A 27,510-nucleotide genomic window follows, 5' to 3' on the forward strand; every position below is an offset into this window, starting at 1 on the left:
TGACAGTGGCAGAACTGAGGAACAGGGGTTTTTCTCTCCAAGGCAGATCAGCTGCCAGAAATTGCACGTTTTGTACCAGCTGCAGGGTTTCCTGGAATCAGCAAAGGCCTGTGAGAGGCTGCATGAACCACACATGCTTACTGACACCTCCTGTGTGCCGAGCGCTGAGTAATGCTGAGGATACAGCAATTGGGGAGCACTAGCAGAATCAGAGCTGTTTACCGTGGAGAAGAGAAAGGAAAGATGATGGCTCTCTATGCAAATCAAGGGAAAGTGATTTAAAAATGTTAAAAAAAAAAGTTAAGAGAGGTCTTTGAAAGGTGTTTTGCAAAATGATTCCTTGGATCAATGATGAAGGAGTGGAGTGAAGGAAGTTTATATTTTGTGAGAAAATGTGTGCTAAGGAAGGCCTCGACATTAGATTCATTCTGTACACAACTCAGCAAATTAGATCATAGTTTAAAATGATAATTTCAGGGGCCAGGCACAGTGGCTCCTGCCTGTAATCCCAGCACTTTGGGAGGCCGAGGAGGGAGGATCATTTGAGGCCAGGAGTTTGAGACCAGTCTGGCCAACATATCTAAACCCCACCTCTATTAAAAAATACAGAAAATTAGCTGGGCATTGTGGTGCATGCCTATCTTCCTGTCTACTTGGGAGGCTGTGCATGAGAATCGCTTGAACTCATGAGGCAGAGGTTGCAGTGAGCCAACATCACGTCACTGCACTCCAGCCTGGGTGAGACAGCGAGACTCTGTCTTGAAAAATAAATAAATTTAAAAAAAATTATAATTTTTGGTTCAAGTTTTTTTTTTTTTTTTCTTTTTGGAGACAGAGTCTTGCTCTATCATCTAGGCTGGAGTGCAGTGGCGTGATCTTGACTCACTGCAACCTCTGCCTCCTGGGTTCAAGCAATTTACCTGCCTCTGCGTCCTGAGTAGCTAGGACTACAAGCATGTGCCACCACGCCCGGCTAATTTTTGTATTTTTAGTAGAGACGGTGTTTCTCCATATTGGTCAGACTGATCTTGAACTCTTGACCTCGTGATCTGCCCACCTTGACCTCCCAAAGTGCAGGGATTACAGTCGTGAGCCACTGCACCCAGCCAGTTCAGGTTTCAAAGTATAAGATCAATCTTATTTTATGTATAGTTTATGTGTAATTATAAATTGTATACTAATAAATATAAAGTCATTTTTATAATTCTTTATTTCTTTTTCCAAGATACCCACCCCCCCCACCAAGGAGGGCTAGGACAAGTGACAAAAGTCACCCCGGATCACAGCCAAATGGGTAGAGCTAGGAATCCGAAGCAGGTGATGAAGCTTGATTTTTCAAGATGCTGCAACCCCCCTGCCGCATACGCTACATTAAATATCTGGACCTATTTTAAGTGGGTTCTTTTCTGGGGTAATGAGGTTCTCTTCTGCCTCAGTTTTCCATGGCTGCAGAGCTCCTGCTGTTCCTTATGCCTAGTTCACTTTTCTTTGCCTTGACTGCACCTCTCTGAGCTACCTTCCTACCTCTATCCTTGCATTCATTAGGGATTTCTTTATGTGTCCAGCTCACTGTGGGACCCAGGACTCCTTGAAGAGGGAGATCTTGCTCATCCATCTGTGTCCCCCACTCTACTGCCAACACAGTGGTAGGAAGGGAAGGCGGCAGGCTTAGGCGAGGTCCTGCAGGCTGGACAGGATCTGTCACCATTACTTAGCTCAGGCCCATCTCTTTACTTCCAGACCAACTGGTGTCACCATAATGCCTTCTGGCAATTTGAAGATTCTGGCAACCTCTTACTGGATGCAGCTGGCAGGATAATCCCTGTGCATTAGCCACTTTCAGAGGTATCTGGGCCCCCAAAAGAGTCACGGGAGTCCCAGACATGAAGGAGCATTAGCGGCCATCTCCCCACCTTGCTGTATCAGCAACACCGCTAAGCCCTGACCCATATTTTGGGCAGTGCTCACCCTATCTCATTTTATCTTACTGTATATCTCGTTTGTATCATTTTATTAGGCATCTTATTTTATCTCATTATATGGTAATCTCATTTGCTGGGTAGACCAGTGAGGAGGGCTGGGACAAGTGACTGGAATTGCCCAAGGTCACAGACAAGTGAGGTTTAGAGTTAGGACTCCGAAGCAGGTGGCGGAGTCACCGTTGAGTTCATCATAGCGATGCTGCCTGCCTCAAAGTACTATTTTAGTTAATGCTCACAAGCAACTCTGCGAAGCAGACAGGCCATTCATTTGTGCTTCACAGTGTGGGAAACTGAGTCAGAGCAGGTTCATGTCACGCAGCTGATAAATGACAAAGCCAGATGTGAAGCCTGTGAGTTGGATTCCAACATTCATCTTTGATGAAGCGTTCAGGTTGGGGCCTGGTGTGGGACATGCTCAGAGGAGGACGAGGAGGATGATTTGGGGGAGGCCTCAGAAGGCGTTCCTGGTCTGAGTGTGCTGCTCTCACTGCCTTGGTTTGGGTCCCCGCTTCTAAGCAGGATCTTCTATTGGCAGAGGGTTCAATGCAGTGGCTTCCATGAAGGAAGATGTCTCCCCAACAGCATCCCAGTCTCAGGGACTGTTCACATCACATTAAAAGCACTGAGACTCTGGCTTTTGGTGAAAAGGGCTATTTTGTCTTGTTCCACGGGAGCTGGGAAGAGGAGACTAAACACAGGAGCCTCCCCCTAACCCAGGGGCACATGGAGAAGGAGGAAGGCAGCCCATGCTGGGGAGCAAAAGGGAGAGAAGGCGAGGGCCAGAGCCCTGGGAAGTGTCAGATCTTGGTGCGCCGCGCTTCTCCCAGGTTGTATAATCAGCTGTCACTTCAGCATTTCCCTGCATCAGCCTTCCCAAGTACAGATTGAACATTAAACAAACAGTGACAGCTTTATAAATATTTAACTCCCACTGTTTAGGAATTGCTCGGGGCAGGAGACAAAATAAGAGTTCCTGGCTGTCTGCTCCATGCCCCCTCTGGCATGGTGTTGGAGGCCGGGGGTCAGAGATTTGGGGAGTGGTGGGCAGCAGCTATTCTCTTCTTCCTTTCCAGGGGGATGTGTTTGGGGACACATGTCTGTGTGTTCATGGAGCTGTTAGGGCCTCTTCTAGAAGCCACCAGTTTGCGTTTTCATACAGTGGCTGGGATCCATCATTGCTGGTGTTATTCCTTCACATCAGAGCAAACTTCTTCCTTTCTTTTTTATATATAGCAGCTTTATTGAGATATAATTCACATATAATTCACCTGAAACTCACCCATTTAAGGTATACAACACAATTTTTTTTGTTTGTTTGTTTCTTTGAGACAGAGTCTTGCTCTGTCACCCAGGCTGGAGTGCAGTGGTGCCATCTTGGCTCACTGCAACCTCCGCCTCCCAGGTTCAGGCTATTCTGCTTCAGCCTCCCGAGTAGCTGAGACTACAGGCACACACCACCATGTCTGGCTAACTTTTGTATTTTTTTTTTTTTTTTTTTTTTTTTTGAGACAGAGTCTCACTCTGTTACCCAGGCTGGAGTGCAGTGGCTCGATGTCGGCTCACTGTAAGCTCCGCCTCCCGTGTTCATGCCATTCTCCTGCCTCAGCCTCCTGAGTAGCTGGGACTACAGGCGCCCGCCTCCACGCCCGGCTAATTTTTTGTATTTTTAGTGGAGATGGGGTTTCGCCATGTTAGCCAGGATGGTCTTGATCTCCTGACCTCGTGATCCGCCCACCTCGGCCTCCCAAAGTGCTGGGATTACAGGCGTGAGCCACCGCACCCGACCCCAACTTTTGTATTTTTAGTAGAGATGGGGTTTTGCCACGTTGCCCAGACTGGTCTTGAACTCCTGGCCTTAAGCGATTCACCCACCTCGGCCTCCCTTAGTGCTGGGATTATAGGCAGGAGCCACGGTGCTCGGCCAACACAATTGTTCTTAATATATTCATGGAGTTGTGCAACCATCACCACAATCAATTTGAGAGCATTTTGATCACCCCAAAAAGAAATCGTTTTTATTAGCAGTCACCTCTTTATTCCCACAATTCTCTGCGTGCTAAGAAATTGTTGAGCTACTTGTACTACAAATATACCTATCCTGGAATGGTCTTTTGTGCCCGGCTTCTTTCACTTGGTGTAATGTTTTCAAGGTTTATCTGTGTTGTAGCATAGATCAGCATGTCATTTCTCCTTAGGGCTGAATACTGTTCCCTAGCACAGGCATATTGCATTTTTAAAAATCTACTCATCTGTTGATGAACATTTGGGGACAGCAAAGCTCTAGTTGAAAAATCAAGATGAAAAATCAAAAAAATATAGTTGAAAAAATCAAGAAAATGTAGTTGAAAAATCCAGCATCATGTGATTAAGGCCAAACTCAACTTCACAAAAGAGAGCCTCTACTATTTTGGGAAAGATCTAGAAGGTTATCTGTAAGCATATGGTGGATGTTACAATGTGTTCAGTGGACACGCCATTCAGCTTTTATTCAGCACTTACCATATGGTGGGCACTATGGTAGGATTCATTAATTAATTTACTGAAAATAATTATTGAGATTATATAGTCTTGTGAAAAGATTTATCAGAGGCTGCTCTGTGAATTTTAGAGGTTTTTTGTTTTTGTTTTTTTTGAAATGGAGTTTTACTTTTGTTGCCCAGGCTGGAGTGCAGTGGTGCCATCTCAGCTCACCGCAACCTCTGCCTCCTGGGTTCAAGCGATTCTCCTGCCTCAGCCTCCCAAGTAGCTGGGACTACAGGCATACACCACCATGCCTGGCTAATTTTGTGTTTTTAGTAGAGATGGGGTTTCACCATGTTGGCCGGGCTGCTCTCGAACTCCTGACCTCAGGTGATCCACCCACCTCAGGCTCCCAAAGTGCTGGGATTACAGGCATGAGCCACCGTGCCCAGTTGAGTTTTAGACTTTTTTGGGGTGTAAGAATGGGAGCATGAGTTTGTGTTCTCAGCTCGTTTCATTTGATTTCAGATGTCAGCTCTCTTTAGGAGAGAGGCGTGGAGAAAAGGTGGGACTCTCTGCAGTCCTGTTCTTGTTCTGCCCACTTCCCTCCAGTCATGGTCTCTGGCCGGCTCTCTTCTCCCCAGAATGGTTCTTTTCCTGCCCCTGGTGTCCCTCTAAGACCCAGATGTTTCCAGCACCCATTTGAGAGGCTGATTCAGCCCAGGCAGTGTCTGGCCTAGGGAAGGTGACTGCAGGAAATGTTAAAAAATGGGGGCTGTTATCATTCCTGAGCATCGCACAGTCCCTCCGTTGTGACTAATTGTAGTGGTTGTTGTTGAAGGGCTGCCCCAGGTCCCCCTCCCTGGACCGGTACACTCACCCCAGCTGCCGAGACGGCGGCTGCTAATGTCCACTGCTGCTAATGTCCACAGCACCCCTTCTCTGGAGATTAGCCTTCCTCCAACTGGAGCTGCTTCATCCGGGAAGTTGCTCACCCTGCACCAGCCCTGGCTGACTCAGGGGTGCAAAGGGCTGCTCCTCCTTGTTTCCATGTGGGGTAAACTCCATGGTGCAGTTCATGTTCCAGGGCATCCTGTGGATGGCCTGAGTTGGTCCCCAGCCGAGACCACCTCCTTCCCTTGCCTGGCTCTGCCACCTTCCCTTCCTTTCTCCTGAGGTTGCTCCCTGTTAAATCACACAGACAGACATTCCCTCCTCAGGATCTGTCCCCGGGTGCCCACCCTCAGACATTATCCGGCAACACGTTCCCTTTCCTGAGTCCCCTCTGATGATGTATCTGACTTGGAGATCCTTGGCCTGCTCGCTCTCTTTTCAGTTCTGTTCTGGAGAATAGAAGCTTCCTGGGCTGGCCTGTTGAGTGTTTTGTTTGGTTGGTTTTGATTTCCAAGTCTTTTCAGGCTAATCGGACACGAGGAAAGGTCTGCATTGAATCACAGCCTTGGCACTGTTCCCCCCTTCCTTCCCTCCTCCGTTCATTCCCCCGAACATCCTTTTCTGTGCCGACAATGACCTCAGCAGAAAGGGGAAAAGGACGTGGGAAGGCTGCATGGGAAACTCATGGAACTTGGTAGCAAACAGCTCTGGGTTCAAGTCCGGGCCCTGTTGCTCAGGAGCCAGGCACTCAGTTGTGGTGGCTTCTCTAACCGGGAACTTCTTCTATGAAAATGGGACTATTCGTCTCTACTCCTTGCATTGTTGTGGGGATCGGAAATAATCTGGGTCAATGATGTGGTGCAGTGACTACCATCGAGGGGACACCCTCTCCACACAGGCTGGAAAGACATCCAGAAGGAGTCCTGGGCTCCCTGACCACGCAGGGGCTCAGCCTCGCCAGATAGTTGTCATCACCCATCCAGGCCCGTTTCTGGTCTCATTGCTTTTGTTCATGTACTTTCCTCCTGGGTTGCTCTTCCTTTTCTCTCTGACCTGTCAAAAAGCCCCATTGTAAGCAACATTTAAATGCTACCTCTTCCATGAAGCCCTTTTGGATGCCTCTTAGGGGGATGAGTTCTTTCCATCCTAGCACTGCTTGCTGCATGGTCCAGGATCTGTGGGGCCTGTCTTCTTTACAACTTTGCTCACTTCATGAATGTGGGGGTGTATGAAGAGTGTGATGAAATTAGAGGCTATGTTCCGGAGTCAGACTGATCAGTACTGGGATTCTGGCCATACCCCCTCCTTAGCTGGGTGACTTTAGGCAACTGACTGTACCATCCTGAAAGTCATCTGTAAGCCGTGCTGACCCCCCAACCACAGAACCCTTGTGCCCGCTGCAGGTGCTCTGTCAGCAGTGACTTCTCACTACCTGGCATCCTCTGAATTCACGAGCAGTTTGAAGAATGAGCAAATACTGAGCAAAGCTCATAGAATTAAATACACACAGACCTGTGTAAGCTAACACCAAGCTAAGGGTTAAATACTTTCCAAAAATTCTCAGTGCGGTTGGTGGGTGAGAAGGGCTGTCGTCCCCTCTGGCTGCCTTGCCAAGCTGGTAGAGGGGCCATCTCCCACTACCTACTGACAAAGATTCTTTGCTTGACCCAATTACCCAATTTAATCAGACACTTAAGTCTTTTCCTAGGCCCATCTGTGTACTTCCTGTAAAATCTAGTTTTAGCAAAAAACTCTGCTGAGTCAGTTTGGTAAGGACCACCGGCCGTAAATATCTTCCATATCTGATAGATAGGGTTCCTCATCTTCTACCACCCTCCAGATGATGTCTGGTCACCCTGGCCTGCCTTTAGCAAGAATCTTGATAGGTTGATTTAACCAGAATCCCCCTTACTCCTGATGTTGCCTGTTAGTAATTTTCTATCCTCTGACCCCCACCCTGCTTCTTGGCTGTGAATTTCCACTTGCTCAGGCTGTATTGAGTTGAGCCCTATCTTTCTCCTACACTGCAAATTCCCATTGCCGTGGTCCCTATACCTATCAGGATGGTCCTGAATTGTCTTCTTTACCATCTGCTCTGCTCTGCCAGAGCTTAAGCCCAGGCAGCTGAGTTAAAAGTGTGACCAAATGGACCATCTTGTCCCTGAAAATTGGGACCTAAGCTCGATTCCGAGATTTAATCATGGCAGAGGAGTTTACTCTGCTAACCACCATCACCCCACCCTATCCCCCAGAGGGGTGCGGTGGGTAAGGGGGTGGCAACTGGTTGTTTCCAATCTCCCATCTCTCTCTGGCCCTCCTCTGTCTCTGGCCTCCCTTCTCCCTTTGAAAGGGACACAGTGCTGCTCACAGCCTGTCCTGCTGCGGTGGCTGCAGAGAGGGGCTGAGAATAAGCTGAGGCAGCCCTCCAAATACAGCAGGGCTGGGTTGACCTTTAAATAGATGGGCTCTGGGCCACTCAGTTCCTGGAAGTTTGAAGAAAGTCAGCCTTTCAAGTGATGCGACTTCCAACCTCAGGAAAGATCGCTGTGTTTGTAAAGGGTATAATTTACTGTTGCTTTTGCACTTCATGATATGCGGCTGCACAGCCAGTGGGAGCCAGCATGCCAGAATTAGGAGGGGAAAATCCTCAAGTATTTTAATATACCCCTACTTAGAAGCAAGATAAACATATGTATTGTACTTTGGGACAGAAGCAAGGGGGGTTTAGTGGGTGGGAAAGGGAGAGTCCTGGCATTGCATGAAAGGTCTTTTTAAGCTGAACTCTGAGGGTTTTCAGTTTTTCATTTTTCTGTTTTTTTTTTTTTATTTGTAAGCAAAGCTGGCATGAGCAAATGATGCCAGGATCTACTTGGCTGTGTAAGAGCTGTAGTCCCTCCCCAGACAGGCAGACTGCTGGAACCCTCCCTAAGCCATAAACTAGTACACCGTTTTGCCTCGCCCAATTAAAAATGACTGGGTGTGGGTTGTCATCACAGTTGACTTAGATGATTTACTTTCTTCCAGGAAATCTTCCTCCCAACTCTTGCTTTGCAATTAGGCAAAAAAAAAAAAAATGTTAATATGTTCTGTGCTCCCAGGGAAAATTTTTAAAAAGAAAATAAAACACTTTGGGAGGCCGAGGAGGGCGGATCACGAGGTCAGGAGATCGAGACCATCCTGGCTAACACAGTGAAACCCCGTCTCTACTAAAAATACAAAAAAAATTAGCCGGGTGTGGTGGCGGGCGCCTGTAGTCCCAGCTACTCGGGAGGCTGAGGCAGGAGAATGGCGTGAACCCGGGAGGCGGAGCTTGCAGTGAGCCGAGATCGCACCACTGGACTCCAGCCTGGGCGACAGAGCGAGACTCCATCTCAAAAAAAAAAAGAAGTGTCAAGGTCATGAGTGTCAGGGAAAGACTGAGAAATGGTTCCAGACTGAAAGAGACTAAAGAGATGTGAGAATTAAATGCAAAGCTTGATTCTGGACAATTGTCAAACCTTGGATGGCTGGGAGCGTTAGATGTTAGTTACGTATCTGTGTCAGCTTCCTGATCTTCCTATAGAACATGGTCCTAAGGGAGAATGTCTTTGCTTTAGAAAAATACACGCGGAAGTACTCTGTAGCGATAGGGCTTCAGGTCCACCACTCCCTCTCACGTGCTGTAGGGGAAAAGGATTTGTTGTGTGTTCCCAACACGTTTGTGATTATTTCACAAATAACAATAATTAAAAAAAACCAACCTCTGGTGGGGCGGTGCGGAATTATTATTATTTTTTTTGGGGACAGAGTTTCACTCTGTTGCTCAGGTTGGAGGGCAGTGGCATGATCTCAGCTCACTACAACCCTCAACTCCTGGGTTCAAGCGATTCTTGTGCCTCAGCCTCCCAATTAGCTGGGATTACAGGCATGTGCCACCAGGTCTGGCTAATTTTTTTGCATTTTTAGTAGAGACAAAGTTTTGCCATGTTGGCCAGGCTGGTCTCGAACTCCTGACCTCAGGTGATCCAACCACCTCGGCCTCCCAAAGTGCTGAGATTACAGGCATGAGTCATCATGCCTGGCAGTAATCTTTTCAGTGGAGAATAAAATAAACCCAGGTTTGAATTCTGACCCTTTAAATTTACTCAGGGTTTGACTTCAGCCAGGGAACATAACCTTTCTGTGCCTCGGTTTCCTCATTTTTCAAAACAAAGATGGTGTGTGTGTGCATGTTTGTGTGTATCTCTGTCTATGAGTTGTTGTGAGTAGGAATGTAGGGGCCCCAGCAGGGTGTGTAAAGGTACCAGTTCCTGGGGTGTCAAAGGTTTTTCTTTCCCTTCGTACCCCCTCGCTGACATGCCCAGGTCTGTCTGTGTAGAGCAGTGGGTGGATTTACAGACTCCACTGAGAACCCCCTTATAGCATATTTTCAGGTTCGTGATGATATCATGGGCTGTGACCCTGGGAGTTTAATTGGAATGAATTTCAAGGTTTTGTTAAACTTGGCTAGAATCTTCCTATATCTCCAGCAAGAGCTTGATGGAGTTTTTGTTGTTGCTGTTGTTTTTGAGACAGGGTCTTGCTCTGTCACCCAGGCTGGAGTGCAGTGGTGCCATCACTGCAGCCTCAACCTCCCAGGCTCAAGGGATCCTCCCCTTCAGCGTCCCTAGTAGCTGGGACTGCAGGTGCGCTCCACCACACCCAGCTAGTTTTTGAATTTTTTTGTAGTGATGGGGTTTCACTATGTTGCCCACGCTGGTCTCAAACTCCTGGGCTCAAGCCATCTGCCTACCTTAGCCTCATAAAGTGCTGGAATTGCAGGTGTGAGCCACTGCTCCTGGCCAAGAACTTGGTGTTTCTTATTTCCAAGCTTATCTCCTCTGTTATTTGCTCCCAGGGAGACCCCTTTTCCATTTATGTTTCCAGGGTGCTGGGGGGAAGTGATTGCCCTGCATCTCTTTTGCCCAGCCACCAAACCCAGTGCAGACTCTGCTGAATGCAGGCCCCACCTCTGTATTTTACTTATTCCGTTTCCTGTCTTGAAGGTGGGGGCACTATGTTTATCTCTAGGACCCTGACTGGCTCATCATTGAAAGCTTATTTTGTGCAAAGCATTGTTCTGAGCACTGTGTGTGTATGATTCTGCTTCATCCTCTGTAACCCTAGCAGTCCAGTCAAATAGTATCATTTTATAGACAAGGCAACTGAGGCACAGAGCAGCTGAGCAGCTTGCCCAGATCACACAGCTGGAAAGTGGTAGAGCTGGAATCTGGATGGGTGCTGGCAGCCTGGCCTCAGAGTCGGGGCTAACCACTGAGCAGCACTGCCACCCAACGGATGGGAGCCTGCAGGATGAGGCCATGGGAATTGATTTCACTCAGCGCAAGCCAAGCAGAACTCCCGTCCAGACCTCTGTCCACCACCCTAATAAAGCCAGTGTTTACACAGGCTGGAGGTGCTCATCAGATGTTTTTGCCAATCCCCAAATACGGCCAGGGCCAGAAAGTGAGAGGGGTGCCTATTATGTAAGGCCCTGCGGCTGGTCCCCAGACAATGCCACTTCCTCGCTTGGCGCTGTGTGACTGCATAACAACGGGTTACTCATTTCCTCTGGAAAACTTGACAGGGCCTCTTTGCCCCATTTCCTCCTCCCACCCCATCCTCAGGCTTCCTCTATTGAATTTTCTCCAGATTCCTGGGAACACCACCATGGAGGGCCTGGCCTTTGGCGGTGGACAGTCTGTGGCTGGGTGGGAAGGTCAGGAGTGGGGCCTGCCTCTTTGCTGGGAATGCCGTGCACTCCCAGCCCACTTGCCCCATGCCAGCACTCGAGGCAGGTGAGGCCCAGCCATGGGTATGAGGTGCTCCCAGGGCGGGATTAGCCTCAAGGAGGCAGGGGGTCCGTGTTTCTGCTCCTCTCCCATTACTAACGGGTATCTGCTTTAGGTTTGATCTCCCTCCCTTCTGCCCCTCTCCTGGTAAAGGGATGAATAGTGAAGGCCTTCCTTGGGAAGTCTGAGATGGATTACCCCAAGGAGGCTCGAACATGGGAGGACATGCGAGAACTATTGTCACATAAGTTTTCTTTCTATCCTGTCTGCAGGACTTCGCAGGTGAGCAGTAACGGAAATCAGCCCCGTTTACTCCTCCCAGCACCTGCCTTATCCAACTCCCCACGCTGTGGCTGAGTCCCAGCCTGCTATGGAAGCATCACTGGACTCCCAATGAACTCTGTACAGATTTCGCTGTTCGTAGACATGGTACCTGATGGACACCAAGCTACGTACAGCTTCACCTTCCACATCCAAGGCCCCTTCTTTCTTTGCTAATAAAAAATAAAAACATAATACACATTATGTTTCTATCTTATAATACACATTTCTTATTTTTATCTCAATAAGCTGATAGATATATAGTAGATATACACATCTCTGACTGTACATACATACACAAACACACACACACATGTACATGCATGTATATGCGTATCTATCTCCAATGCATGTGGAGTGTTGTGCCAGGTCATCCTCACATTTAATTTTTCTGTTCTATTTATCAGTCTTAAGGATTGTCAGGCATTAGGGATTTATCTATAGCAATTTGGATCTTAGCAGTTCTTTTCATGGGTTATCTTATTTTTTCCTTCCAACAACCTTGGAGGCTATAAAAGGGCATATTATTGCCCTTTTATAGATGGGAATTAATTTATTAGCAAACTCAGTTTCATGAATTTTTTTTTCTTTTGAGATGGAGTTTCGCTCTTGTTGCCCAAGCTGGAGTGCAATGGCACGATCTCGGCTCACTGCAACCTCTGCCTCCCGGGTTCAAGCGATTCTCCTGCCTCAGCCACTGGGGCAGCTGGGATTACAGGCATGCGCCACCATCTGGCTAATTTTGTATGTTTAGTAGAGACGGGGTTTCTCCATGTTGGTCAGGCTGGTCTCGAACTCCCAACCTCAGGTGATCCACCTGCCTTGGCCTCCCAAAGTGCTGGGATTACAGGCGCGAGCCACTGTGCCTGGCCAGTATCATGGATATTTTTAAAGTGCCTGTTGTGTGTTGGGCACTACTATGTCCTGAATTTAGAAATAGAACTCATTCCTATTCTCTGCTTTCCCATGGAGAGAGGCACAAACCTGCGGGTATAGGTGGGTATAGTTTCTTAATGGGCACACCATCGTAAAGTGGAGACCCTGTGCGTGAGATGTGTGCTGTGTACAGGGTGGGCGGGAGACAGACTGGTGAGGGGATGATGCCCTTATGCTGGAAGGGGCAAGATGAAGCCTCTCTGGGTTTGGTGGGACCTTGGAGACATCTGCCTAGTGTGTGGTCACCCAGAGGCCAAGGATGTGCTGTTTCTACTTGCTTGCTGCTTTCTCTGGGAGTGGCCATTTCTTCCAAGGCAGTGTAAGAGCCTGGGCATAGGAGCCAGGCAGAACTGTGTGGGGATGTTGCCTCCATAGCTTTCTAGATGAGCAACCTTAGGAAAGTTTGAACAGTTTCTCTACATCCTGGGTTCTTCATCCGTGAAATGGGAATTATTGTTTGAGCCTCTAAAGCGAGACAGTCAAATGAGATGGGCATTTGAAGCCTTCAGCAGGGTTCCAGCCTCGCAGCTAACTCTCAACTAACTGTGATGGTTACAGAGCTGTAGGTTGCTCATAAGTCAACATTGTAGTTGCTGGGGCCATCAACTCAGCTATAGGATACAACACTGAGCCCTTTTCACTACCCTTTGATGGGTCTCCTTTTCCCTAGTATGGGCCATCGGCTAAGGTGATTGAAAAAGGGCCTTTCATGTTTTCAAAGGGGCAAAGAAACTTCGGTAGTTGGTTGGGCATTTTATTGAGTAGAGGTGACTCCATGCAGTTCTTTTTGGGGGAAGGATGCTGCACATTCCAGGGTTTAACAAAAATTTATTGAATGCTTACTTTGCCCCAGGTACCTGTCTTGGTAAAGGTGATAAATAAGACAGCCTCATCCTCATCTTCATCAAGCCACCAGTCTGGTGGGGGTGACTGGGGTGGGGAAGCTGAGGCATTGGGCCCCTTGAAGCCTTCCCTCTGGGTGTCTTCCTCCCCAGGATGGTCTGGGCTCTCTTGGGATGGGAGGAAGTTGGTCTGAAAGTGCCTCAGTGATCGCTGAAATAGGTTTGCCAAAGATAGAGGGGAAAGAGATGGCCAGCCTTTGTTTAGGGACTCCCAGAATGGTCTTAGGTCAGGAAAGAGTGAATGGGTACATTTCTCCCAATTTCTGGGCTGGAGATTCCAAACTGACTCCTTCATGGCAGGCTTCCTTATCTCTGCAACATTTGTTTACATGTTCCCTTCATAGATTTCTAACAGGATGAAGACTTTGTTCCTTGGGGTAAGGGTCTACCTCCAGGTGTGTGGGGAAAAGTTGAGAAGCTGCTAAATTCTTGGCTTTGACTTATCAATGGTTTTTCGGAGGGCCTGGAGCTGGGATGGAACTGATAAAATTTGGTAATTGCTTAGGCAGCCTCCACTTTTGTTGCTCCTGGGGCCAGATGGCATTGGGCTAGAAACAATATCGGGGAGTTCTGTTTGGTTTTAACTGCTGTACCTGGGTGCTGTGTTATCCAACCAGGCCCTCTCCTAAGTTCTCTTCTTTTTTTTTGAGACAGAGTTTCACTCTTGTTGCCCAGGCTGGAGTGCAATGGCGCTATCTCACAGCAACCTCTGCCTCCCAGGTTCAAGCCATTCTCCTGCCTCAGCCGCCGTAGTAGCTGGGATTACAGGCATGCGCCACCACACCCGGCTAATTTTGTATTTTTAGTAGAGACGGGGTTTCTCCATGTTGGTCAGGCTGGTCTCGAGCTCCGGACCTCAGGTGATCCGCCCGCCTCGGCCTCCCAAAGTGCTGGGATTACAGGCGTGAGCCCTGTAATCCCGGTGCCCAGCCAGTTCTCTTCTTTTTTTAAGCCTTTTCCTTTAGAAGGAAGAAAACATAATCTATATGCTGGCTGGCTCTACACAGCAGCAGGCATCACAAGGGGTTTTTGTCTGCTTTTGCTTCTGAAGGTGAACCCACTATCTATTTAGAGAGGCCAGGTCAGGGTGTGTGTGTGTGTGTGTGAGTGTGTCTTTTTCCCTAGGGTGGGTATTTTCATTCGGGAAGGTGTTGTTATGATCCCCTGTTGTAGAAGAAGCAGTGAAGTTTTAGAGAGATGAAGTGCTTTGTCTGATGTCACACAACTGATAGATGACAGAATCACATATGTATTCAGGGGTCTGGTCCAAAGCCTAGAAAAAGGTGAGCCATGCATGGCCCGATGGCACAGAGCATGAGCTCTGGTTGCACAATCGTGGGAGGTTACTTAATCTTGAGAAACCTCAGTTTTCTTATCTGTAAAATGGGACAGTATGTATCCCAAAGGGCCATTTTGACCATTTATCAAAGTCAGGTTCTCCTCCGTATGGAGCGGAGAACAGTGTCCAGCATGCAGTACATGCTCTGATGATCTTGGCTGTAATGACCATCCTGGTTAGGGTGGATTTGGCCAAAAGCTGGAGTAACTGGTGGCTTCCTGATCTGAGAGGTGTCAGTGGGTGGTGTGGGCCAAAGATTGAGAATCTTGTCAGGGGTGGCCACGTGAGGGTGGAAGTGGTTTGAGTAAGGAATGGTCTTGAGGTAAGAGTTGGACAAACAGTGTCTTCTCTCTCTCTCTCTCTCTTTTTTTTTTTTTTTACTTTTTTTTGAGATGGAGTTTTGCTCTTTTTGCCCAGGCCAGAGTGCAATGGCGCGATCTTGGCCCACCACAACCTCCGCGTCCCAGGTTCAAGTGATTCTCTTGCCTCAGCCGCCCGAGTAGCTGGGATTACAGACATGCACCACCCACGCCCGGCTAATTTTGTATTTTTAGGAGAGACGGAGTTTCTCCATGTTGGTCGGGCTGGTCTCCAACTCCCGACCTCAGGTGTTCTGCCTGCCTTGGCCTCCCAAAGTGCTGGGATTATAGGCGTGAGCCACCCCACCTGGTCAACAGTGTCTTCTCTAAGCAGAACTGTAGCCCTGAAGCGCCCAGGCTAGAACTCTCTATTGAATGAGGGGATCACTCCATTGTGCCAGCTGCTCTCATATTGCTTTGATGGCCTTTCTCAGAAAGGAGAAAGGTGGTGCTGGGTGTGGCTTTGGCTTCCTATGGCCGCCCCAATGCTGGTCTGACACTTTCTGAATCTGGTTTGTGGTTGGATCTGTGCATCCTACCGCTCCACTCCATGTCCTGGCCTTGGAGAAATCATTTCCCTCCCGCCATGATTGTCCACCTTCAAAGGTCAACAAAGGCAGTAGGCACTGCTGAGCTCTTGCAGCCTTCAGGGCCGAGCTGCTTCCTCTCCTGCTTCCTGTGAGGGGTTGCTTGAGGGTGCCTTTAGGAAGGAACCTCACCCCTAATGTAACTTGAGCAGGTCTTTGCTCTAAACTCTTCGCTGGGAACATACCCTCCCGTGGGACTTGGCATGGCACCCACCTCTGCAGAGCCACCTGTGCCACAGAATAACCTCTTCTCCCTAGACACACTATGTGTCCTTGGTTGGATTCTCTAGATGGGAGGGACCGGCTGAAGCATAACTGTGTATGTTCACATGTGTGCCTTGGAAGAGTTTTATGCAGGAAAGGATTTGTAAATCAGAAAAATGAATGCTGGTATCTAATTTCCTGTCCCCGTTTTAAGTCCAGACCGAGTCACCTAACCCCTCGGGCTTGCAGCCCGCATCATCCACTGGGTGATTACCTTGAGTTATCTGGTTCAGTCCCTTTGCTGTGGGCACCCTCTTTACCTCTACAAGTAAACTGCAATTAATCTGACAGCAGGGGCAAGGGAACTGACGAGTCTTGGGTGCAAATCTTGAGATGCTTTGGCACATTATCTAATTCATTCTTTTTCTTTTCTTTTCTTTTTTTTTTAGACAGGCTGGAGTGCAGTGGCACGATCTTGGCTCACTGCAACCTCTGCCTCCTGGGTTCAAGTGATTTTCGTGCCTCTAGCCTCCTGAGTAGCTGGGATTCCAGGTGTGTGCCATCACGCCCAGCTAATTTTTGTATTTTTAGTAGAGACAGGGTTTCGCCATGTAGGTCAGGCTAGTCTCGAAGTCTGGCCTTAAGTGATCCACCCTCCTTGGGCAGGGTGCCACCTGCCTGAAAGAAAATGCCCACCCTAGGGAAAAAGACACACACACACACACACACACACACACACACACACACACACAGAGAGAGAGAGAGAGAGAGAGAGAGACCAACGTGGCCTCTCTAAATAGGTAGTGGGTTAACCTTCAGAAGCAAAGGCAGACAAAAACCACTTGTGATACCTGCTGCTGCGTAGAGCCAGCCAGCATATAGATTATGCTTTCTTCCTTCTGAAGGAAGACTCTGGGATTACAGGAGTGAGCCTGGCCCCAATTCAATTCAATCTTTATGGGCATCGAACAAGGGCATTATTTATTACCCATGGTTTACAGAAGTCAAACCCAAGGCTCAGAGAGGGAAGACATTTTTTAGTCTCACTGCGAAAGTGACAGAGCTAGAATTTAGTCTCTGTCATGCTAAATCGTGCTACATGCTCCGTCTAGTTCAGAGCCTGTGTGGAGGTCGACACTGGAGTCCCTCAGTTTTCCTCATCAGGCTCCTGGTCTGATTCTTCCAAGATCAGTCTCTTTCCCTCAGCGGAAGCCAGCTGGGAATCACTGGCCTTGTAACCTCTTCAAGCGACCTCCTTGGGATGTTCACAAGGAGCATAGCCATCCGGAGAATGATACTGTTTTTTCCTAGGGCTGGGATGGGGGTGGTATCCCTCACATCATTCCAGAAACAGCGCCAGCCCTGCTTTTATCAGCGGGGGCCACAAAGAGGCGACAAGCCCTGATCAAATATGAGCGAGATTGACAATCTCAGCACTTTCCAGGGAAAGGATGCCGTCCCACATGGCTTCAGGCCTCCGAGGAAGCCCCATCCTGAGACAGAGAGACCCCAAATCACAGTGTGTTTCCTTTTGGCCAGAGATGAGGCTTACTCATCTCAGACAGCTGTGTCCACGGCATGTTCCTCAAGGACAGCTGCTCCAGATGAAAAGAAGAGATGCTCCCAGAGCCTTGAGGGGCTGCTGATAGGAACCCAAGGCCTCACCCTGGGGCTGTATCCTGTGGCTTCAAAAATATATGTATTTGAAAGCTTCTAGCAAAACAGATTACACAAGAACGCAAATGTAAGATCCCTTTGGGATTCTAACTTTTTTTCTTAAGGTGTTTAAAGAAAAATGACACCCTTAAAAAGAAATGCCATTTGTTTTCAAAGCTGCAGCACCAGAGGACATGGAAGAGAAAGGCTGAAGTGTCCCTGAAAATGAGTGAAGATTCCAGTCTGTTTTTACTAATGTCCAAAATCTTAGGTTTATTGCCTTTGCGTTCCTCTGCCCCAGGGTCTCTGTGTGGCAGGCGAGTGGGTCTCATTCGATGGTGCAGTCATCGTGTGGCGGAATGCATGCTCACACAGGGAAGTTGGTTGAGCGTCTCCTTTGAGCAGTCCTTCCTCTGGTGAGGTGCACAGGTGGGCATCATGCCCATTTCATAGATGAGGAAACTGAGGCTGAGAGGGATGCAGCAATTTAGGACTTCTGGGTGATATCACAGAAGCCTCATTCTCTTTTGTGGCATGTACCTTCTCTATTTGGGAAGTTAAATTGGACTATGGGGATTGGACCAAGGGGTCTTCTTGCTTCCGCTTTCTCTAGGCCAAGGCTTTGCAGTTATGGAGGAAGAAAGAGCTGGGGTCTGTCTTGGCAACCCTGTGACTCTTCTCCCCTATCCTCACCTGCCCTCTCACTTGACCAACATATTTTAAGGGCTCCATGTACAAAGGTGGGGCTGCGGCCCTTTCCCAACCAGCACCGTGGCCCTGTACCCTGATATGGGATGGTTAAGGCACACAGGCTTCATGGATGGGGGCCTACGACCGCAGATGGAGCAGAGGTGGACAGGGTATGGTCCGGCAGGTGGAGGTGCTGGAGAAAAGCCGCGTTAGGCAGCACGGGAGCCAGGTGCGGGGTCTCTCAAAGCCTGGAGTCCCTGGCAGTACTGTGCTCTGTGAGGCCTGCTTTTGACTCCAGGGCACTGACACTCATACCTTTTGCTTCTGCAGCTGACCACACTCCCTGGAGCCTTCTCCCGAGGTGCGCGGGTGACCTTGGCACATACAGCCATCGTGATGGTACTTTAAGTGGAGGCTGAATCATCTCCCCTTTGAGCTGCTTGGCACGTGGCTCCCTTGGTGTTCCCCTTTTACTGCCAGGACACTGAGATTTGGAGAGGTAAGTGGCTTACCTGAGGCCATGTGCTAACAGAGAAGATGAAGAGATGATTGAAACAGGCCTAAGACCAGACCTAAGGGTCTGTACATTTTCCACATACTTTCCATATCTTTAGAGGCCTGACCAAAGCAGATCTTTTCCTTTCTTCTAGGTAAGTCCAAAGGCACCTGCCTGCTGGGCCCACTGTTTTCTAACTTTCCTAACTTTCTGATCCCTTGGAGGTGATGATCAAATATTCTAGTCTGAGGCATTGGGATACATGGTGCTAGGTTCTGAGACTCTGCGTCAGGCCTGAACCCTGCATTTTGTGGAGGTGGGTGGGAGAATGTTCCCCCAGGGAACATGCCTAGACACGGGGGACAACAGTTGCCCTCATGGGGAGGTATCTGTTTACTCGCTGTTGTGGGACCGCTTTCACAAAACCACTGCAGGTGAGTGAGTTCCTGCTGAATATCAGGCCTGGTGTCTCTAGACTCATTATTTCCCCCACCCAACCCCTATGTTAGTTCATCTCTAGCCACATTTTTATTGCCATCATCCAGGCCTGGACAGGCCAAGATCTTTTAACAATTTTAATTACTGAAAATAATAACTGCATTTTTTTTTAAAGCCCAACTTTTGGTAGAGTCAGCCCAAAATACAGTCTTTGTGTTGCCATCTGGGAACTGGATTTGGAATTGTTCTTCCATGAGACTGCAGAGCAGAACGGCAGGGCCAGAGGTCCCACGAGCTGGTCAGACCCGGTTCTGCTCCTTGCTGGCTGAGTGACCTTGGGCATTGTGATTCATATTCTCATCTGCCTTCAAGTGTGGTTACGAATGCTTTTTATCCTGCTTATCAATTTCTATGATTGCCATAAAATATTAACACAAATTTAGCATTTAAATAACATAATATATTAATGCATAGTTTTTTTGGTGGGGGGTGGTGGAGGGGCAGTGTTGAGACAGAGTCTTGTTCTGTCACCCAGGCTGGAGTGCATGGTGTCATCCTGGCCCACTGAACCTTGACCTCCAGGGCTCAAGGGGTCCTCCCACCTCAGCCTCCAGAGTAGCTGGGACTACAGGCATGAGCTACCACACCTGGCTAATTTTTTGTATTTTTTGTAGAGACGAGGTCTCACTATCTTGCCCAGGCAGGCCTGGAACTCCTGGACTCAAGCGATCCTCCCACCTCGGCCTTCTAAAGTGCTGGGATTACAGGTGTGAGCCACTATGTCCGGCTCATGTCCAGTTATCTAGGGCAGAGGTCAGACATGGATCTCTCCAGGCTAACATCAAGGAACCTGTAGGCTGCCTTCCGTTCTGGAGACTGCAGGGGAGAGTCTGTTCCTTGCTCATTCTGGATGTTGGCAGAATTTGTTTCCTTGAGGTTGTAGGGCTGAGATCCTGTTTTCTTGCTGGCTGTCCAGCTGCATTGAGCTTCTGGAAGCCTCCCCGCTAGGCTTGTGGCCTCCTCTCTCCATTTTCAAGTCCAGCAATGGTGGGTCCAGTTCCTTTTAGGATTTAAATCTTTTCTCCCTCTTTCTTTTCACCGCTGTGATCTCAGCTAGAAAAGATTATCTAATTTTAAGGATTCATGTGATTGGACTGGGGCCACCCTGATAATCCAGAATAATCCCTACTTCAAGGTCCTTAGGTTTAATCACATCTAGGAAGTTCTATTGCCATGGGAGGCAACATATTCACAGGTTCCAGGAAATTCCAACATGGGCATCTCTTTGACTGGAATGAGGTGTGGCAGGTATTCTGACACAGTACCTCAGAAGGGTTGCTGTGATGATGAAGTGAATGGAGACATGCAAAGCACTTAAAATATTATGTAGAGCCATGTGAATTTGGCAGCATTGAATTGTTGACCTATAAAAGGTCAACTTAATAGTATCTGGTCTATAGTAAATCTTCAGTAAATGTTTGCTGTCATTACTCTAGTGATAGAAATGTCATGCTTTATTTAGCCAGTTTGCTATTGTTGGGCATTACTTTTTAAAGAGTTATTATTTTGTTATTATAGTATATATGTGAACACCGTGATCATCATGCCTTTTTCAGATTTTATTCTGATTTAGGGCAATGCATGTCTTTCCAGGCCACACTCAGTCTCCTGCTCTGGTGCCAGTGTCTCTCTGGCCTGAGGGGCCCCTCTTTCTTGCAGAGCCCCTCATCCAGCACCAGCTCAGCTCTGGGCCATGTGTGTGGGGTGGGACTTTTCTCTTTTGGGAAGTGGGCCATGCCTCTCCTTCCTGAGACCATCCCCTTTGGCTTCCTCGGGGCTCTTGGGTCTTCGAACCAGCCTGCAGGGCACCACCCCTGTGGGCCCATTTTTGTCAGGAAACGACTCCCTTCCCAAGGGCACCCTGAGTCCCAGGTCCCCAGGCCCACAGATGTTGGGCCCTCAGAGTGTGATCCCATGTCGCCAGCTCTGTAACTCCCTGCATGTGGCTCTTAAGCCTCACAAGCCCATGTTTGCCTTGGCCAGACACTTTCACCTGTCAGTTCTGCCAGCTGGGAAGTGTCATCCCCACTGTGTGAATGTGGAAGGGTTAATGAAGAATTTCCACGGCTTGCCTAAGGTCGTTGAGCAATGTGGAAGGGATCATGGAGAATTTCCATGGCTTGCCTAAGGTCATCAAGCTGGCATCTCAACCCGGGTTCATCTGCCTGTGATGACAGGAAAGAAATCAGGTGTGATTCTGTTCTTGTTGACCCATAGCCACCTCTCTCATTAAGGCTTCTCCTGCAGGCAACTACACAGCCAGTGGTGGGAAAGCACCTAATTTACATCTTCATGCATTGAAACTGATGTCACTCACCTCTCCCCCTTGACCTGGAAGAGCCCCTGAAGGCTGCCATAGGGGAAATGATAACCCATTCTACAGCTGCTGAAACTGAGGCCTAGGGAGTGTCCAGAGCTTTCTGAGGTCCACCATGTACTGTTGACCAGTATGAGTGATAGCTACCTGGTGTCAATGTTGAAGGTTCTCATTCAGTAGAGCTGGGTTCAATTCTGACTTGCCTGACCAGCTGGTGCCTCATTTTGCTCTAAGTATTGGAGCCTCCAGCTTTATTTTCTTTCAGTGGGAAAGACTGTGAGATTCAGTCCCTCCTTGAAGCTAGGCATCGACTCTCCTGTCCTGGGTGCTGTTTAGGTAGTGGCTGTTCTGAAGTGGCTTTGGAAAGCCTGGAATGAAACTGTCATGTCCAGTGCTGAGATTTGTATAAACTGTCAATTTTAACTGTGATTATTATTCCTTAGGATTTGAGAAATAAAATCTGAGGAGGGAGCAGGGCCTGCCTCAGGGCCTCCTCTCCAAGTTGAGTGACCCATCTTCCCAGGTCTCCTTTTGTTCTGTCTTGAGCCTCTCTCCTGAGGTCCTGAAAGAAGAGAATGTGCTGTTGTAGGGGGCCTGGAAATGTCCCATGGACCATCTCGTGACTCAGTAAGATGATGTGTGTCCTCTGGGGACAGAAGGAGGTCCTGCACAGAGTGTTCCTGCCCGTTGACGCCCTCCCCAGATCCTAACGCGAAGTCTGACACATAGTAGCCTCCCGGTAATCTTAATAAGCAAAAGGACACATTTCTCAAGTGATCTTAGCACCATTTCATGCAATGAATTCCAGCCCAGCCCTTTATTCTGGCCAGCCCTGGTGGGTCCATTAGCTGCAAAAATTAGTCGTGCTCAGTTTTAATGCAAATGACTAAGTATTACTTTATTGTATTGATATATAAAGAAGCTCTCTTTGTATGATATCAAGACCATGAAGAAATTGCAAAGACCATAGGTAGGGTCTACAGCAGAGTTTCTCAGCCTTGGCGCTGTTCATATTTTGGGTCAGATGATTTGTTGTGGGGGCTGTCCTATGTATTGTAGGATGTTGCTCGGCATCTCTGGCCTCTACCCACTGGATGCCAGTAGCTCTGTCAGTCGCAACCCCAGCTTCCAGTTGGGACAACCTAAAGTGTTTCCAGACATTGCCACGTGTTCTTTTGTGGTGGTGGTGGTGGTGGTGTGTGCGTATGTGTGTGTAAAAATCTCCCTTTGTTGAGAACCACTAATCTAGAGACCACCTAATAGGGCTGACATGGGCTCTTCCACAGAGCCTTCTGCTTAAAGAGAGATAGGTTGATGGACAGTTGGATTTAGGGAAAAGAAAACTGAGTTGAGGGTTTAAAGTGAATTTCATCCCCAATGTGGAAGATGAGTGTTCCGTTCCTGGCTGTAGGACGTGGAGCATGTTACTCCACATGTGGGAGAAAAAAATCATCCCATCTACTTCAGGACTTTTGTGTGATTAAAGAGGCAAGATAGTCTAGTGCTTTTCATTCCATGCGCACTCAATAAAAAATAGGGGTTATATTTATGAATAGTAACAAAAAGCCTCTTAAGGAAAATTATTTTGGGCCCTTGTTCAATGTTCAGTTGACCATTTATTTTTAAAGAGATGGGGGTGGCCCAGGCTGGAGTAGAGTGGTGCCATCCTAGTTCACTGCATCCTCAAACTCCTGGGCTCAATCGATCCTCCTGCTTCAACATCCCAAAGTGCTAGCTAGTATTATAGGCATGAGCCATTACACCTGGCCCATTTGACTATTTTTTCTGCTTGATTGTAGAGAAGGGAATGTAAGTCATGAAGATCTAAACTATAAAACCTGCGTGGCTTAGAGGCTGAGCATGGATTGTGGTTTAAGGAAGCCCCAGGTTCAATTTCTGGTTTTGCCACTTGCTAGCCATGGTGAGACCTTGCCCAGCTTTCATACTTTCAGGTTCTTTGTCTGTAAAATGGGAACAATAAGAGTACTGACCTCACCGGGCTGTTGTGCTCCTGGCTGTGCTGCCAGAATGGGCCCTCCTTTATTTGAATCCCTCTGCCACAGTTGTCCCATTTTTTTTTTTAAATGGTGACCCAAGTTCCATTATGGACGATCAGGCATTCAGGGGAAGGAGGGATCCAAAGCAGAGACAAAAGCAGCCAGCCAGCTCATCCCCTCTGCAGCTGATACCGAGGAGGAGGATGACAGTGGGAAGAAGCGTGGCCATATGGCCGGGAGGATGCCTCACTGGTAACAGTCAGCCCGGCCCCTTTGAAGTGGTTTTAAGACCAATTTGGTAACTTGATTTGGAAAGTGGTATCGATGACTCCGAGGGCGCAGGCTGCTCATTAGCTGCTGTCTGGGCCCGGCAAATTGGTTTAAGTGGAATGAAATTGGTTCCTTCCCTCCCCGTGCTCATGGCTGAGGTCCAGGCCCGATTGTAATGGGAACATCTCCTGGGCAAAGGACATAGAAAAGCTTTCCGGGGAGTCTGACCCTCTTTTCATATGTGAATTCTACTTTCCTCTGGGGGTCAAGGCAATAGGCTGATAAAACATAAAAATGAACCTGAAGTGGGTGGGGTGAGTGTGTGTGTGGGAAGTTGGATCAGAGGAGAATGAACAATGAACAGTGGCCGAGTATTTTTCAAGGGCCAGTTAACCATTCCCCTGTTGAGACACTGTGCTTGATGCATTTTTTTTTTCTTTTCTTTCTTTCTTTTTTATTCTCCCATATTACAAACACTGCTGGGAGGAACATCCGCACGTGCTTCCTTGGTCACTTATGTGAGAGCTCATCCAGGATCTATACCCTGAGGCGACTTCACTGCCGTGGAGGCTAAGGAACATTTTCTGTTTTATAAGACGCAATCACATTGCCCTCCAGAACAATCATGCCAATTTACACTCCCACTGACTGTACACAAGAGCCCTGTTTTCCCCCAACTGGTCACCCACATTTGATAGGTCAGAATTTTGCTTTTTGCCAGTCTCATGGGGGTGATGCCATTTCTGGTAGTTCCCCTGATTGCCAGGGGGGTGAGCAGCCTGCCCTCAACTGCTCCATGCTGAAGGCCCTCCAAAGGCAGCATGAATCCTCACAGTTCCCAGCCTGTGCCCTGACAACCTAGGAGGACACGCTGGTCTGGTCCATTGCTTATCTGAAACGATTCCCTTTCCCTGTTCCTTTTGTTGCCTTGAGTGTCAGTTTTGGACCTCCCACTGAGCAGTTTTTTCTGTCATGTAGCCATAGACAGGACTGAGTTCTTTGGAAAATAATCACATCCCACTGTTGTTCCCATCCGTTCATTTTTTCCTTCAACTAACCAACATTATTCAGCACTTTACTCAGCACAGGATGTGGAACCGAAGGCCTGGCTTTTGGGACACTCACCGTCCCCAGTCAGCTCTGTGTCCTAGGGAGAGACCCATGAGCTCTCTGGGCCTCCTTTTGTTTCTCTGTAATAAGGGACTAAAGCTACCAGCCTCGCTGCGGGTTGGAAAAAAGAAAGAGTTAGTAACACATGTGAATGTGTATGAAGGGGTTTAGAGACAGACAAAACATTGCACCAAGGCAGGGCTTGCTGGAGTGCAGACCCAGGAAAAACACTGCAGGCCAAATCGCTTCTGGTCTGTCAGGGTACCAGCCACACATCCAAGGCAGGGAACTTAGGGCGACTGGCCTTTCTGCTCATGCTTACTCTCCCAAGCTTGTTGGGTTATTATCATGCACAAGCCATTCAATCGATTGTATTGGGTGCCTAATATATCAGACACTCTTAGGTGCTAGGGATGTAAGAGCAAGCAAAACAGACATGGTTCTGCCCTTGTGGGCTGTATAGTCTAGTGGAGGAAGGGGGAAGAGGTTAAGTATTTGTAGGAAGGTGAACCCCATGTTAAGAAAGCATCTTCCATCTTTCAAATGTTTCCAAGTAGCCTGTTACTCATGATAGCGAGGAAATGGTGGTCATCTCCATTGCTTTGGTAACTAGTTTGTGTCTGAGAAAGTGCTGATTTCCAAGAAAAGGAAAGAGACCACGGATGAATGATAGCAAGACTATTAAATAGGAATACAAAGAAGAGCTCACATTTATTGAGCACCTACTATATGTGCTGGACCCTCTTGTAAGAGCTTCATACAAATTAGGCAGACAGGCAATATTATTATCCCCATTTTACCTACAAGGAAACTGAGTGCAAAGTGACAGCTTTTCTGCAGAGCCTGTGCACAGGGGTCAAAGTTTGGGAACACATTGCCTTTCTTTAATCTGAAACTATCTGCTGTTGGTCTCATTTGTTGAAATTCCTAGAATCCCAGAGAAGTAAGTTTTAGCTTTCTTCTGCCAGCCCCGGTCAGCCTGCCTTTGACCCAAGGCCATAGTAAGTTCCGGAGTGACTTCCCGTCTGTTTTATTATCCCTGACAAAGTGATACAGTATTGTGTGGTGGCTGTGGATGGCGTGTAGTAGTGTTTTCCTTCTCTTGAAAAGCAGCTGCTGAGTGGTGGAGCACAGAGGTATTCCCTGAGCCCCAGCTTGTGCCCATGGTAGGTCCAGGGCGTTTGGGGGAAGGAGACCGACTCTAGGTGGTCCCGTCTGGTTTCTCAGGGGAGAAAATTCATCGATCCATCTCCTAGCTGTCATCCAATTCTGTGTAGAAGGGGAAAGCCAAGGTTGCCCTCAGATTTTGATCTTGGTTCACTCTGATTTCTCTATGCCAGACTAGTAGAGCTTCAGGGAAGCTTGGTGACTATGACTGGATGAATTCTGTCCCCCTTAAAACCATAGGTTGAAGTCCTACTCACCCATACCTCAGAACGTGACTGTGTTCGGAAATAGGGTCTCTAGAGAGGTACAGTTAACTGAGCTCACATGGAGGGGCTCCAATATGGTCAGACTGGTGGGTGTCCTTATCAGAAGAAGAGATTAAGATGACACAGGAGGAGTGAAGACCACGTGTGGACACAGGGAGGAGATGGCCATCTACAAGCCCAGGAGAGAGGCCTCAGAAGAAACAACTCTGCCCACACCTTCATCCTGGACTTCTGGCTTTCAGAATTGTGAGGAAATAAACCTCTGTTGTTTGAGCAACCCAGCCTGTGAAAATTTGTTGTAGCAGCCCTGGCGGATCAATACAGCGACCATGAGGAAGTCACTCACCCTCTCTGAACCCCCTTGGTCTCAGCTCTAAAAAGAAGCCTGAGAATTTCTGCCTCACAGGCTGTGGTAAGAGGCATCAGAAATAGCCGACTTTCATCGGGGGCTCACTGCGAGCCAGGGCCTGTTTAAGCCTTTTCCATGTCTGAACACACTTCATCTTCATGTGTAGCCTTTGGCTGGGGAGGGGAGATACTATTGTTCCCATTTTACAGGTGAGGAGAGTGGAGCACAGAGCTGTTAATTAACCTGTCCCATGTTAGTCAGCAAGGAAGGGGCTGGTCCATATGTGGAACTTCGTAGTTGTACTCTGGTGCCCACATACCGGATCACTATGCTGTCCCAGCTGTTGTTACAATAAGACTATGTAGGTGAAGGGCCCACCCAGTAGTGCCTGGCCTATGGGACACATTGAAGACCAGCCCCCTGTGACCGGAACCTCCCATTTGCTGCATTGAGTTTGGAATGTTTGAACTCCAGGAGCTCTGTGTGTGTGTGTGTGTGTGTGTGTGTGTGTGTGTGTGTATCTGTCTGTCTCCCTCTCTCTCCTCTCTCCCCCACCTTCCTTTTCTTCCCTCCTGTTTTTGGGAGGGAGCTCAGCCTCCCTTCACTGCCACTGCCCATCAGCATCCTCTCCCTATTCAGCCACCCCCACCCCCCATCCCTGGTATTAATTGACTTTGGCTCCTGTCCTGGAGCTCAGCCTGGCACCCAGACCTGCCGTGCTATACTAACACCTCTCACATGGTTAAACCAATGGGGGTGGCATTTAGCAGATGACGCTGAAACCCGTGAATCTGCCCTTTCTCACTGGGCCCTCACTGCTCTAGAGTCCCCGCCTCTTTTACGAAGCGGCTGTCATGGTTGATGGGTGAGTGTCAGGCCCCACCCAGGGACAGGGAGGCC

General features: G+C 48.3%; 1 protein-coding gene across 1 annotated transcript in view; it reads left to right on the top strand.

Annotated features, from left to right (window-relative positions):
• The window catches only part of LOC742042 (collagen alpha-1(VII) chain-like), a 307,325-nt gene that overhangs the window by 128,869 nt on the left and 150,946 nt on the right, over positions 1 to 27,510 (top strand). Inside the window, exon 5 of the mRNA XM_063816125.1 lies at positions 18,471 to 18,639. The gene's annotated coding sequence lies outside the window, so the exon portion shown is untranslated. The remainder of the gene's footprint in view (positions 1 to 18,470; positions 18,640 to 27,510) is intronic.

The sequence above is a fragment of the Pan troglodytes genome, chromosome 7, assembly GCF_028858775.2.
Source record: "Pan troglodytes isolate AG18354 chromosome 7, NHGRI_mPanTro3-v2.0_pri, whole genome shotgun sequence".
Taxonomy (NCBI): Eukaryota; Metazoa; Chordata; class Mammalia; order Primates; family Hominidae; genus Pan; species Pan troglodytes.